This window comes from Wyeomyia smithii, chromosome 3 (genome assembly GCF_029784165.1).
Source record: "Wyeomyia smithii strain HCP4-BCI-WySm-NY-G18 chromosome 3, ASM2978416v1, whole genome shotgun sequence".
In the NCBI taxonomy this organism is placed as follows: domain Eukaryota; kingdom Metazoa; phylum Arthropoda; class Insecta; order Diptera; family Culicidae; genus Wyeomyia; species Wyeomyia smithii.
This window is the reverse complement of record NC_073696.1, coordinates 88,087,156-88,098,669: the sequence shown is the minus strand read 5'-3', so window position 1 is coordinate 88,098,669 and position 11,514 is coordinate 88,087,156.

Sequence of the window (11,514 nt, the reverse complement as noted above, 5' to 3'; positions counted from 1 at the left end):
AGGCATAGTTTAAAATATTTAACTAAACGTTGGGTATTTTTGACGTATTATTACGTCAAAATTATTAAGTGCTATATACCTTCTATAGAATTACACTGTTCCTTCGCTAACTGGGCTGAGGGCCTAGCCCAGTTAACGAATGTCGCTCGCTAACTGGGCTGACATTTCAAATGTCGTCAAATATCGAGGGGGATTTCGATGTAATGGCGCTAGGCAAAACTCTCAGCGAAAATTTGAGAATGTTTCAAATCAATACACTAAGAATCCTGACTGATGAACAGAAAATAAGAAAAAATAAATTATTAGCCTTGCGTGTGCTTTATATGCACTTACCGTTGCCTGGAAACATATTCTTTTCATAAAACATTTATTTGACCTGGAAACGAATAGATAAACATCTAGTGGATCGCATGTGTGATGACAACCAAAATCCATTGAACTGAAAAAATCAATCTCAATTCACTATTCATGTGCCCCTATCTCGTTTTGACAGCAATATGCCAAACGCTGATTTTTGACGTTCATCTGCTTTTTAACTGGGCTATAGCCCAGTTAGCGAACGCCCAGTTAAAAAGCAGCCCAGTTAAACAGCACCCAGTTAGCGAACAGTTACTGTAATCTAAAAAGCGAAGCCTTGGTGCTACATTCCGTATCGGAGCTCGACCTTCTGTTTTACTATACACAGACTGCGCAGCCGACTGTTAAGTGTACAGGACAATTGCGGGGCTAGCGCTACGATCCTACTGACACTAATAGTCTCTTCCGAGTCTGGACTCGAACATACGACGACTGGCTTGTTGGGCCAGCATCGTACCTCGAGACCAGCTGGGAGATTTGAATTAATGTACAACTACTCAAAATTGGCTTCCTGCACGGAACGACGCCCTTGAGTGAAATCGACATGAAAATGGGTACTTTTCGTTTTCCGTGTACTAGTGTGAATTTACCACCCCTTTGGCATCACGCCATGTTTCAACACTCTAAAAAATAGGCACGTAAAATCCACCTGAAAAATCAAGTAAGTGACTGACCTTTAGAAAATCTGCCGTTTTACGTGACATTAGTAACTTTCACCTAAATTTCACGTACGATTCACTGTCAATTCACGAAAATCGGTCAAATTATAATGTAAATATTTTGAGTGCGTTGGTATTTGTGTGTTTTGACTTTGTTAGTGTTAGTGCGACTGTGGTGTGACGTTTCCGACAACGGAATTTACGTGAATTTTTAGTATGCAAAAAAAGTCAATATGGCGTCCAAAGAACTCCTAAGCTGCTTCAGCTAATTTTATATTGGAAAACACCCAATGTAAATAGCCAGAATAATATTTAGATTAACAGAGGAAACATATACAATTTTCAAATTTTCAGTTGGTGAATTCTTTCCGGACGATTAGAATGGTTTACGGTAATTTTCGAGCGGAACACCTCCTGTCGGTTGAACGGTCGACATCTTTCCGGTCATTCCGGTTTTTTTCGTGTCGGAATCGCGATTTTAAACAAGTAATTATTTTTTAATATTTGAAAATAAATTATATTTTTTATATGCGCTGTCTAGTCTATTTACTTAAAATTCACGTAGATTCCATCTGAATAACCCGTAAAAAGTATGTGAAAATCATGTGGGGTTTATGCGTTCTGTTTTTGGTTTCACCTAAATATCACGTAAAAAGGTACGTGAAAATCAGGTTATAGTTACCTGACCAACACGTAGACGATTGACACTGAAGGTGACACTGACACACAAACACATGAACGGCTTTCGAGAAATCGGCAAAAGTTACGTGAAAAGAAGGTGGATGAGAATCAGCCACTTTTCCCGGTAAATTTTACGTGCATTTTTTTCAGAGTGACTAACATCTCAACATATGTGTAAACGAGATAGCATATCACCGCTTCTTTTCATACATCTTTATCTTACTGCTGACAGCGGGCTCAAATTAATTTGAGCCCAGGACATGAGTTCATTGCAGCTAGCTGGCATCCCGCCATGTTTCGAGGACTAACATCTCAGCGTGTGTGTAAACGAGATAGCATAACACCGCCACTTTTCATACGAATAACATAGCATCTGTTAATGGGGCCCGCAAATTGCGGATCCGCAGTGATGTTAGCTCCTAACGGAGCAAAGCAAATAAGATAGAGATGCCAGCTAGCTGGTTCATTGTTATTCACTGTTACTCGGTATAGGGATGCCAAAGACTCAGAATTTACCAACCAAAATCGTACCTACCTCAATATTTGAAATCTTTCATTTTGGTAGGTAAAAGAATCGGGTAGGTGAGATCCGACTTGTTTTATGCAGAGTCTATGTGTATATAGAGTCGCGCAAAGAGAAAATCTATCGTTTCGGCAACACAGTTTTTGTGCCGCTTGTTGCCAAGAACTATACAGTTGTCATTTCAATTTAATTTATTTTAAACATGCTTTTACTCAATGATGGTGTTTTGACAAAAAGTCAACATTGAGAAGTTCGAACCCAATAGGGGCTATCCACATACCACGTGGACAGATTTTTAACGATTTTGACCACACCCCTTCCTCCCCCGTGGACAACTGCCCATATAAATTCTTAAAAATTTGTATGGACCGTGGACATTCCCCAACAAACCCCCCGCCCCCCCCCCTCCAAACCTGTCCACGCTGTATGTGGATGGCCCATATTGAATGATTTCGCGTGAAGAAATTGATTTCGCGAAAGTGGCAGAGATTTCTTTGATATTGGTAGTTTTGGTTAAAAATTGGTGATTTTAAGTGACAAACGTGCTTTTGTGCTTCTGTTTTTAAATAATAGCCGCCAATTAGGAAGAAGATTAAAATTGCATTTGTGAGAATGGAGGCACTCAAAGGGGAAATTATTGAAGCCAGTTACACCAAATTAGAAGGTACGTGAGTAGGTTTTGAGATAGATTTTATAGATTTTTTTTCAATGATCCACTTTTCTCAACTAATATTAATTCAATCGAATGAAATCAACTGAAATCTACCCAAGGCATAGTTTAAAATATTTAACTAAACGTTGGGTATTTTTGACGTATTATTACGTCAAAATTATTAAGTGCTATATACCTTCTATAGAATTACACTGTTCCTTCGCTAACTGGGCTGAGGGCCTAGCCCAGTTAACGAATGTCGCTCGCTAACTGGGCTGACATTTCAAATGTCGTCAAATATCGAGGGGGATTTCGATGTAATGGCGCTAGGCAAAACTCTCAGCGAAAATTTGAGAATGTTTCAAATCAATACACTAAGAATCCTGACTGATGAACAGAAAATAAGAAAAAATAAATTATTAGCCTTGCGTGTGCTTTATATGCACTTACCGTTGCCTGGAAACATATTCTTTTCATAAAACATTTATTTGACCTGGAAACGAATAGATAAACATCTAGTGGATCGCATGTGTGATGACAACCAAAATCCATTGAACTGAAAAAATCAATCTCAATTCACTATTCATGTGCCCCTATCTCGTTTTGACAGCAATATGCCAAACGCTGATTTTTGACGTTCATCTGCTTTTTAACTGGGCTATAGCCCAGTTAGCGAACGCCCAGTTAAAAAGCAGCCCAGTTAAACAGCACCCAGTTAGCGAACAGTTACTGTAATCTAAAAAGCGAAGCCTTGGTGCTACATTCCGTATCGGAGCTCGACCTTCTGTTTTACTATACACAGACTGCGCAGCCGACTGTTAAGTGTACAGGACAATTGCGGGGCTAGCGCTACGATCCTACTGACACTAATAGTCTCTTCCGAGTCTGGACTCGAACATACGACGACTGGCTTGTTGGGCCAGCATCGTACCTCGAGACCAGCTGGGAGATTTGAATTAATGTACAACTACTCAAAATTGGCTTCCTGCACGGAACGACGCCCTTGAGTGAAATCGACATGAAAATGGGTACTTTTCGTTTTCCGTGTACTAGTGTGAATTTACCACCCCTTTGGCATCACGCCATGTTTCAACACTCTAAAAAATAGGCACGTAAAATCCACCTGAAAAATCAAGTAAGTGACTGACCTTTAGAAAATCTGCCGTTTTACGTGACATTAGTAACTTTCACCTAAATTTCACGTACGATTCACTGTCAATTCACGAAAATCGGTCAAATTATAATGTAAATATTTTGAGTGCGTTGGTATTTGTGTGTTTTGACTTTGTTAGTGTTAGTGCGACTGTGGTGTGACGTTTCCGACAACGGAATTTACGTGAATTTTTAGTATGCAAAAAAAGTCAATATGGCGTCCAAAGAACTCCTAAGCTGCTTCAGCTAATTTTATATTGGAAAACACCCAATGTAAATAGCCAGAATAATATTTAGATTAACAGAGGAAACATATACAATTTTCAAATTTTCAGTTGGTGAATTCTTTCCGGACGATTAGAATGGTTTACGGTAATTTTCGAGCGGAACACCTCCTGTCGGTTGAACGGTCGACATCTTTCCGGTCATTCCGGTTTTTTTCGTGTCGGAATCGCGATTTTAAACAAGTAATTATTTTTTAATATTTGAAAATAAATTATATTTTTTATATGCGCTGTCTAGTCTATTTACTTAAAATTCACGTAGATTCCATCTGAATAACCCGTAAAAAGTATGTGAAAATCATGTGGGGTTTATGCGTTCTGTTTTTGGTTTCACCTAAATATCACGTAAAAAGGTACGTGAAAATCAGGTTATAGTTACCTGACCAACACGTAGACGATTGACACTGAAGGTGACACTGACACACAAACACATGAACGGCTTTCGAGAAATCGGCAAAAGTTACGTGAAAAGAAGGTGGATGAGAATCAGCCACTTTTCCCGGTAAATTTTACGTGCATTTTTTTCAGAGTGACTAACATCTCAACATATGTGTAAACGAGATAGCATATCACCGCTTCTTTTCATACATCTTTATCTTACTGCTGACAGCGGGCTCAAATTAATTTGAGCCCAGGACATGAGTTCATTGCAGCTAGCTGGCATCCCGCCATGTTTCGAGGACTAACATCTCAGCGTGTGTGTAAACGAGATAGCATAACACCGCCACTTTTCATACGAATAACATAGCATCTGTTAATGGGGCCCGCAAATTGCGGATCCGCAGTGATGTTAGCTCCTAACGGAGCAAAGCAAATAAGATAGAGATGCCAGCTAGCTGGTTCATTGTTATTCACTGTTACTCGGTATAGGGATGCCAAAGACTCAGAATTTACCAACCAAAATCGTACCTACCTCAATATTTGAAATCTTTCATTTTGGTAGGTAAAAGAATCGGGTAGGTGAGATCCGACTTGTTTTATGCAGAGTCTATGTGTATATAGAGTCGCGCAAAGAGAAAATCTATCGTTTCGGCAACACAGTTTTTGTGCCGCTTGTTGCCAAGAACTATACAGTTGTTTTTTTTTACCATGCATAAGCGAATATCATTTTTTGAAACTCTTCACAAGGTACACAGTTTTGAAAAATTACACCGGTGATACTTTGTTAAATTTAACTGACCCAGTGTACAGGTTTAATGTTGGATTAAAATGTGTAGTTAAAACTTCGGGAAAACACATATTCTATTAAACGCTTAATTACAACCACTCCTAACATTATCACCTTGTTTATTTACATTGCTCGATTGGTATCCTCGTTTGACACTGATTTGGTTCCTTTGGTTTCATCTTCGCGCGACTCTATATTATAAACATAGACTCTGGTTTTATGTTGTGTGATCTTACCTACCTCTCCACAGCAACCAAAATAAAATATTTCCGCTTCAAATCGTTTATAAACTAGCGCTTCTTGGATAAATGGCTAGTATTATAACCAACAGTTTTGGAAGATGATATTTTGGTGGGTATATACGCAATTGTGCGAATTCACCTACCAAAATTGTTCGTTAGCTACTAAAAAATCGAATTGCTAATTCTCCAATTATAAAACCTACATAATTTGAAATCAACATCTAGGTTTCAAAACATTGTAACATTGTAGCGCGACGATTTAAAACTATTTTTAAAATTTAACTAAGCTCCTTAGCAACTCGAAAATATCTAGTTATCTACAGAGTTTTATGTTTTGGTTTTATAATTTATTTATGTTTATGTTTATTTCCGACTTGTAGTCTTAATGAAGTAACACTAGAATTTACCCATTGAAAGTTCGGATATTACGGATGCAAAATTTTGGCGAACAGACTAGGGACGTGTGCTATACAGTATACGGTTTGAATGAGGAAGTGACTAAAAACGAACTGCAGACTTTTCAGCATTTTATTGATTAATATCTTAAATCTTAGAAGATAATAACTTGTGATGCGAGCAGTCAATCATTCTGTTCTAGCGGGAACGACATATCTCGTCAGCAATCTGATATATGCAATGTTACAGTTTCATTAAACGTGTTGATACCCAGAGCCGGATTTACGATTGTGGGGGCCCCAGAATAAAACAAACCCGTTTTTTTATCGTACGAGTTAAAAACACTTATTTCTCATTGAAAAGTTACCAAAAATTTGCTAGAATTTTTTCTTACGAGTTTTTTTTTTGCAGAGAACTTATTGATGGAATAATCAACATTCAGCTCCTTCAGAATATTGTACTCTCAACTTAACAATGCTAAGTTTGACAGCCTTTCACTCTTCATAGTCGTACGCAACCTATTTTCAATCAGTTTCATCTTCGATAAAGACCTTTCTCCAGTTGCGTTCGAGATCATTAGGCTCAAATAAATAAATGTATGCAACTTGCTCGAAATCCGGAATTTTTTTCTTGATATCTGAAAAATAAAAACCTACCGCAATTCGAAAAAAATGCGATCCGCAAGCAAAAATTTGCACACAATTTGAGAAAGACTGCGCAAATATAAGGCTACGCTGGCAATAATCTACAGAACCTAGGAAAAAACTAGGGGTAAGCGGGGTAAGACCGCCCCCTTAAGCAATTCTGTTTATAGAAAAAAAAGTTGCGGCTGCAATTTCATTTTTTCTTCGCTAAGATTCAATACCCGCATTTAAAAAATAAGAACTGAAATATTTTTGTTTATTTTCCAGTTTTTTTTTTTCAATTTTTAAAAATTCATTGAAAATGTGCAGATCTTTTTCATGCGGGGTAAGCCCGCCCACCAGCGGGGTAAGATCGCCCATCATTTTTTGAGGATAAACAATATTTTTAGGGCCGAAACGGTTGATTTTATCGGTATAGTGTCTCTGACAAAGTTGTGGATGTTTTTTTTCTTTTTAAATAAAATATACACTGTGAAAAATCTGAAAAAAAAATTCTAAGTTTCAACTTATTTTGTTTTCTGATTATTCAAGTTCAGATCAATGTTTAGGTAACTTTTTTGGTTTTCAAAATAAATAGATTTTTCAGAATTGGGGGTTTTCAAGATATTGAATTCATAATATACCTATCTTTAAGCTAAAAATTAAAACTCATTAAACCTGTCTGTATGATTCTTTTGAAGACTTATTATGTATAGAAAAATACTAATAATTATTCTTTCGTTTATTTATATTTTCAATTTTCTGTTTTTTTTTTGAAGAACAAAATTATCAACGACTCTATACACCAAACAAACCGTCCAAAAAAAATTTTTTCACAAAAATTAAGCTATTAATATTTCTATTACTTCATGATCCAACAATCATAAAATTTTAGCTTACCTTTTGTAGATTTTACAGGCAAAAACACATTTTTTCAAATAAATTTGAAAAAAAAATATATTTTTAATTCTATTTTTATATCTTTTCTTTAAATTTTTTTAGAGTGTGTATTTTTTTTCGGAAGTAAAAAACTACTATTTCCAATTCTGCCGGAGACGTCCTACCAATCAAACAAACCGTCATGGCTCTAAAATTATTTTGGTTCATTAACACCATTTTCACACAGGTTTACTTTTTTCAAAAATAAGTCTTGTTAAAATATATTACTAGAAAAGCTTAAACCAAATCGAAAATGGTCGATTAACATCGATGTCTTATGTGGCTTGAAGTTGCTTTACTGATCCTGTAAATATTCCCTTTGTAGTGTCGAGGCATTTGGGTCTTGAAGTAAAACAACAAGCAGTTGGATACGTGGCGGTTTTACCCCTTGTATAGTGGGCGACTTTACCCCCAGTGGAATATTTTCATATTTGACCGAAAAAGTAGTAAAAATTACAAGATTACTCACGGCCTTCGATATTTCCGAAAGAAGATAGATTCAGGCAAGCGATTAAACGTATATTCACGAACAAAACAATAGATTTTTAGACTGAAAAACCTTAAGTCCCGTTGCCACAAAACAATAGCGTTTTTGATTATTTCTGCGACCGTTCGCGCACTATCAAAACAGAAAAACGTGCAAAATGTTCTGTAATTATACTGTGATAGACACGTTAAAGAAATTTTTCAATTATTTTATAACTTGGTAGTAAAACTACAGTGGGCGGTCTTACCCCGCAGGGCGGTCTTACCCTGTTTACCCCTACACACTTCTGCAGGTCAATAAAATCTGCACACGGACTCTGAAAATCTGCATTTTGCAACGCAAATCTAGTATCCCTGATTCGGACAGGTAAACTTATTTTCGGAATCAACAGCAATGTATTAAAAAAACTTGTGGATTATCTTCTTTCCTGCTTGATTTCCGATGCGCGCTGGTTCGATTCAAATGGTGTGTTAATGTGTGTCATTCCAAGAGAATCGAAGGTGAAATCTTATGGATGTGGTTGTGATATTGGCGCTCGCGAAAAAATAACACTGAAGGAAAGTTTCAGATTGAAATGGTCTGTTCAAATTTTCTTACTGTAAATTGAACTTTTGATTGAATCTCATTTTTGATAGAGAAAAGAACTTTTTCTCGTTTTGTGGGGGCCCCAAAAATGTGGGGGCCCCCTGCCCCCCCCCCCCCTTAAATCCGGCTCTGTTGATACCCAACAAACAATTTTGTTGAATAACAGCCTATTCAGCAATAGTTCGCCCAAAATCCACTCAACAATAGTTTATTAAGCTGTAAATCAACAAAATTGATTGCTGAGTATCTTTGCACAAAAAAAAAAATGTCGAACGGCTCAAAAGTTGAGCATTTCCACAAAAAATGTCCCAGTTTTAATATTTTTTTTAAATTGCCATTTTTTATTTAGCTGAGACTTTGCATAAACGGTTCTATAGGCAAAAGATGCCATTTGTGCTATTGATTTAATTTTTTTGGAAAACGACTCATTTTTGAGAAGCTATTGAAAAATGCTATTTTGGGAAGGTTTAGGGCCAAAACGGTTCGTTTGATCAGGGTGACGTCTTCGACAAAGTAGATACTAATTTTGTCTTTCCGAAAAAAAATAAACACTATAAAAAATTTTTTAAACAAGTTTGATGAAAAATTAAAAATTATCTAAAAAGCTTATTTTTTAAAAATCCCCTTTTTTATAAAAACTACAAAGGATCATCTAAACAATGCAGATCAAAGAGAAATCAGGAAAAAAAGTTGCGATATGTTGAACAAATTTTTTTTTTCACAGGGTACATTTTTTATGGAAGGACAAAATTATTACCTATCCAGCTTTCCACGAGCGGTAATGGCGGATGGATTTGACATTTGATGTAGGTTGTCAAACTACTAGCTCATCGATTATTTCCATTGAACTAAAACTAGTTAGATGGATTTGACATATAATGGGGGTTGTCATACTACTAGCACATACATAAGACATACGTAACACTCAGGAAGAAATCTTCCAAAAAAGTTGGTACAAAATGAACTACTCGAAAGTACCAAGCTCTGTAAAAAAACCTCTGTTTGAGTAGTTTATGGAGGTTGTGTACCTGCGCAGCCCTGCATTTGTCTCGTTCCCACTCGAAAAATGCAGCATTGATTTTGTAAACAACTTTTTGACAGTTTCGTAAGGGATTTTGTTGAGGGCTCGAGTAGAGCCACTTTGAAGAAAATTCATTCCGTTTATTTTCGTCGAGCAGTTCATACTGGTGTTGGTACCGGGTGATGTGGGACAAAGAGTACCAAAAAACCGCCAGTGTTACGTATGTCTAAGTATGTGCTACTAGTTCAATGGATTTTTCCATTGAACTAGTATTATTATATGTCATATCCATCCAACTAGTGCTAGTTCAATGGAAATATCCAATGAACTATAGTTTGAAAACCTACATCAAACGTCAAATCCACCCGCCATTACCGCTCGTGGAAAGCTGGATACTTTACCAAAGAGACTATGCCAATCAAACGAACCGTTTTGGTCGTAAAAATCACAGGAGGGTTGTGTGCAAAGCCACGACCGCGAGGGTAAAGTAGAATACTTTTACACAGCTCTACTTACGGCTGCACAGTAACCTACGGCCGGGCGAAACGGTTCACGCCGCTTTTCGCGTTTAGCCTGGCAGAGGCCTAATGTGCACGGCCAACACAATAGAAAGGTGTTTTCACATTAAAAATTAGACACGGCTTTACTGGAGTAACTGTTGGCGAATACATCTACCGCTATTACCGCCACTATCGTACGAAAGCGCTTCGTTTTATGTGGGGAATAATATCAACAACGAAAAATGACGTGCGTCTAAGCACACCCGGACTGTTTCGCCATGCCGGTTCCATTTACTTCCTTATAACATCCGCCTCATGGAAGTTCAATTCCATATCGGATATAATGCAATCGCAGCTCTGTAATATTACCGACAGTAATATTCTTCTGAACAAAATGATCCAACTTTTCCATTAGAGGAAGCCGGCACTTCCTCTGATGTACGGAAAAAATCTCGCCCGATCGCTCGCGTTGGCGTTCGTTCTCAGGCAGATGCCTGAGACGTGGTGACCAACCACAGGGCAAGTGATTTGTTTAATTTGAAGGCAGCCACAGGCGCAACACGGACGGTCCATCCAGCTCACCTTCCGGCTAATGAATGTAGCTAGTTTTCCCAGAAACACTGTTTTATAGCCGGAGGGTGCTACGTAATAGGCCACGCCTTTCAGTTCAGTTTTACCATTTCCTAATGTTCTTTAGACGAATTATTCCACAATTCGCATTTGATTTTTGTATCCAGCGAATAAACACCGATGGTGCTCTCACACACGCAACAATTTAACCCCTAACCGTATTGCGGCTTGTAACATCAAGCGATTTCGTTTGCTCGCTGTTGTGTGTTGCATCATCTTGCAACTTGGCAGCTGGGAGACGACGAAATTCTGTTTATACTGATTGATTGAATCGTCTTCATATTAGCTCTGCATAGTCGAACTAACTGCTTTTGTGAATGCGTTCTAACAGGGCAGTTTATTATTCAATGTCGGTTATGCTGATCGCAGCCTTTGCGCTGCCCCTACAGTGGGGGGTTTACTAAATAAAGTAAAAATTAGACAACTACAACAGAATTTGATTGCATCCCGCACAGAATGTCTGCTTGTGTTGATGTCAGAAAATTATTAACCTTCAATTATTTGTTTATTTGCCTTTAAAAAGGCATTTTGCGGTTCAAAATCTGTTGCTGATCACAACCTTTGAGCTGCCCTAACATTGAGGGTATTAAGATACACGGACAACATGCTCTGTGG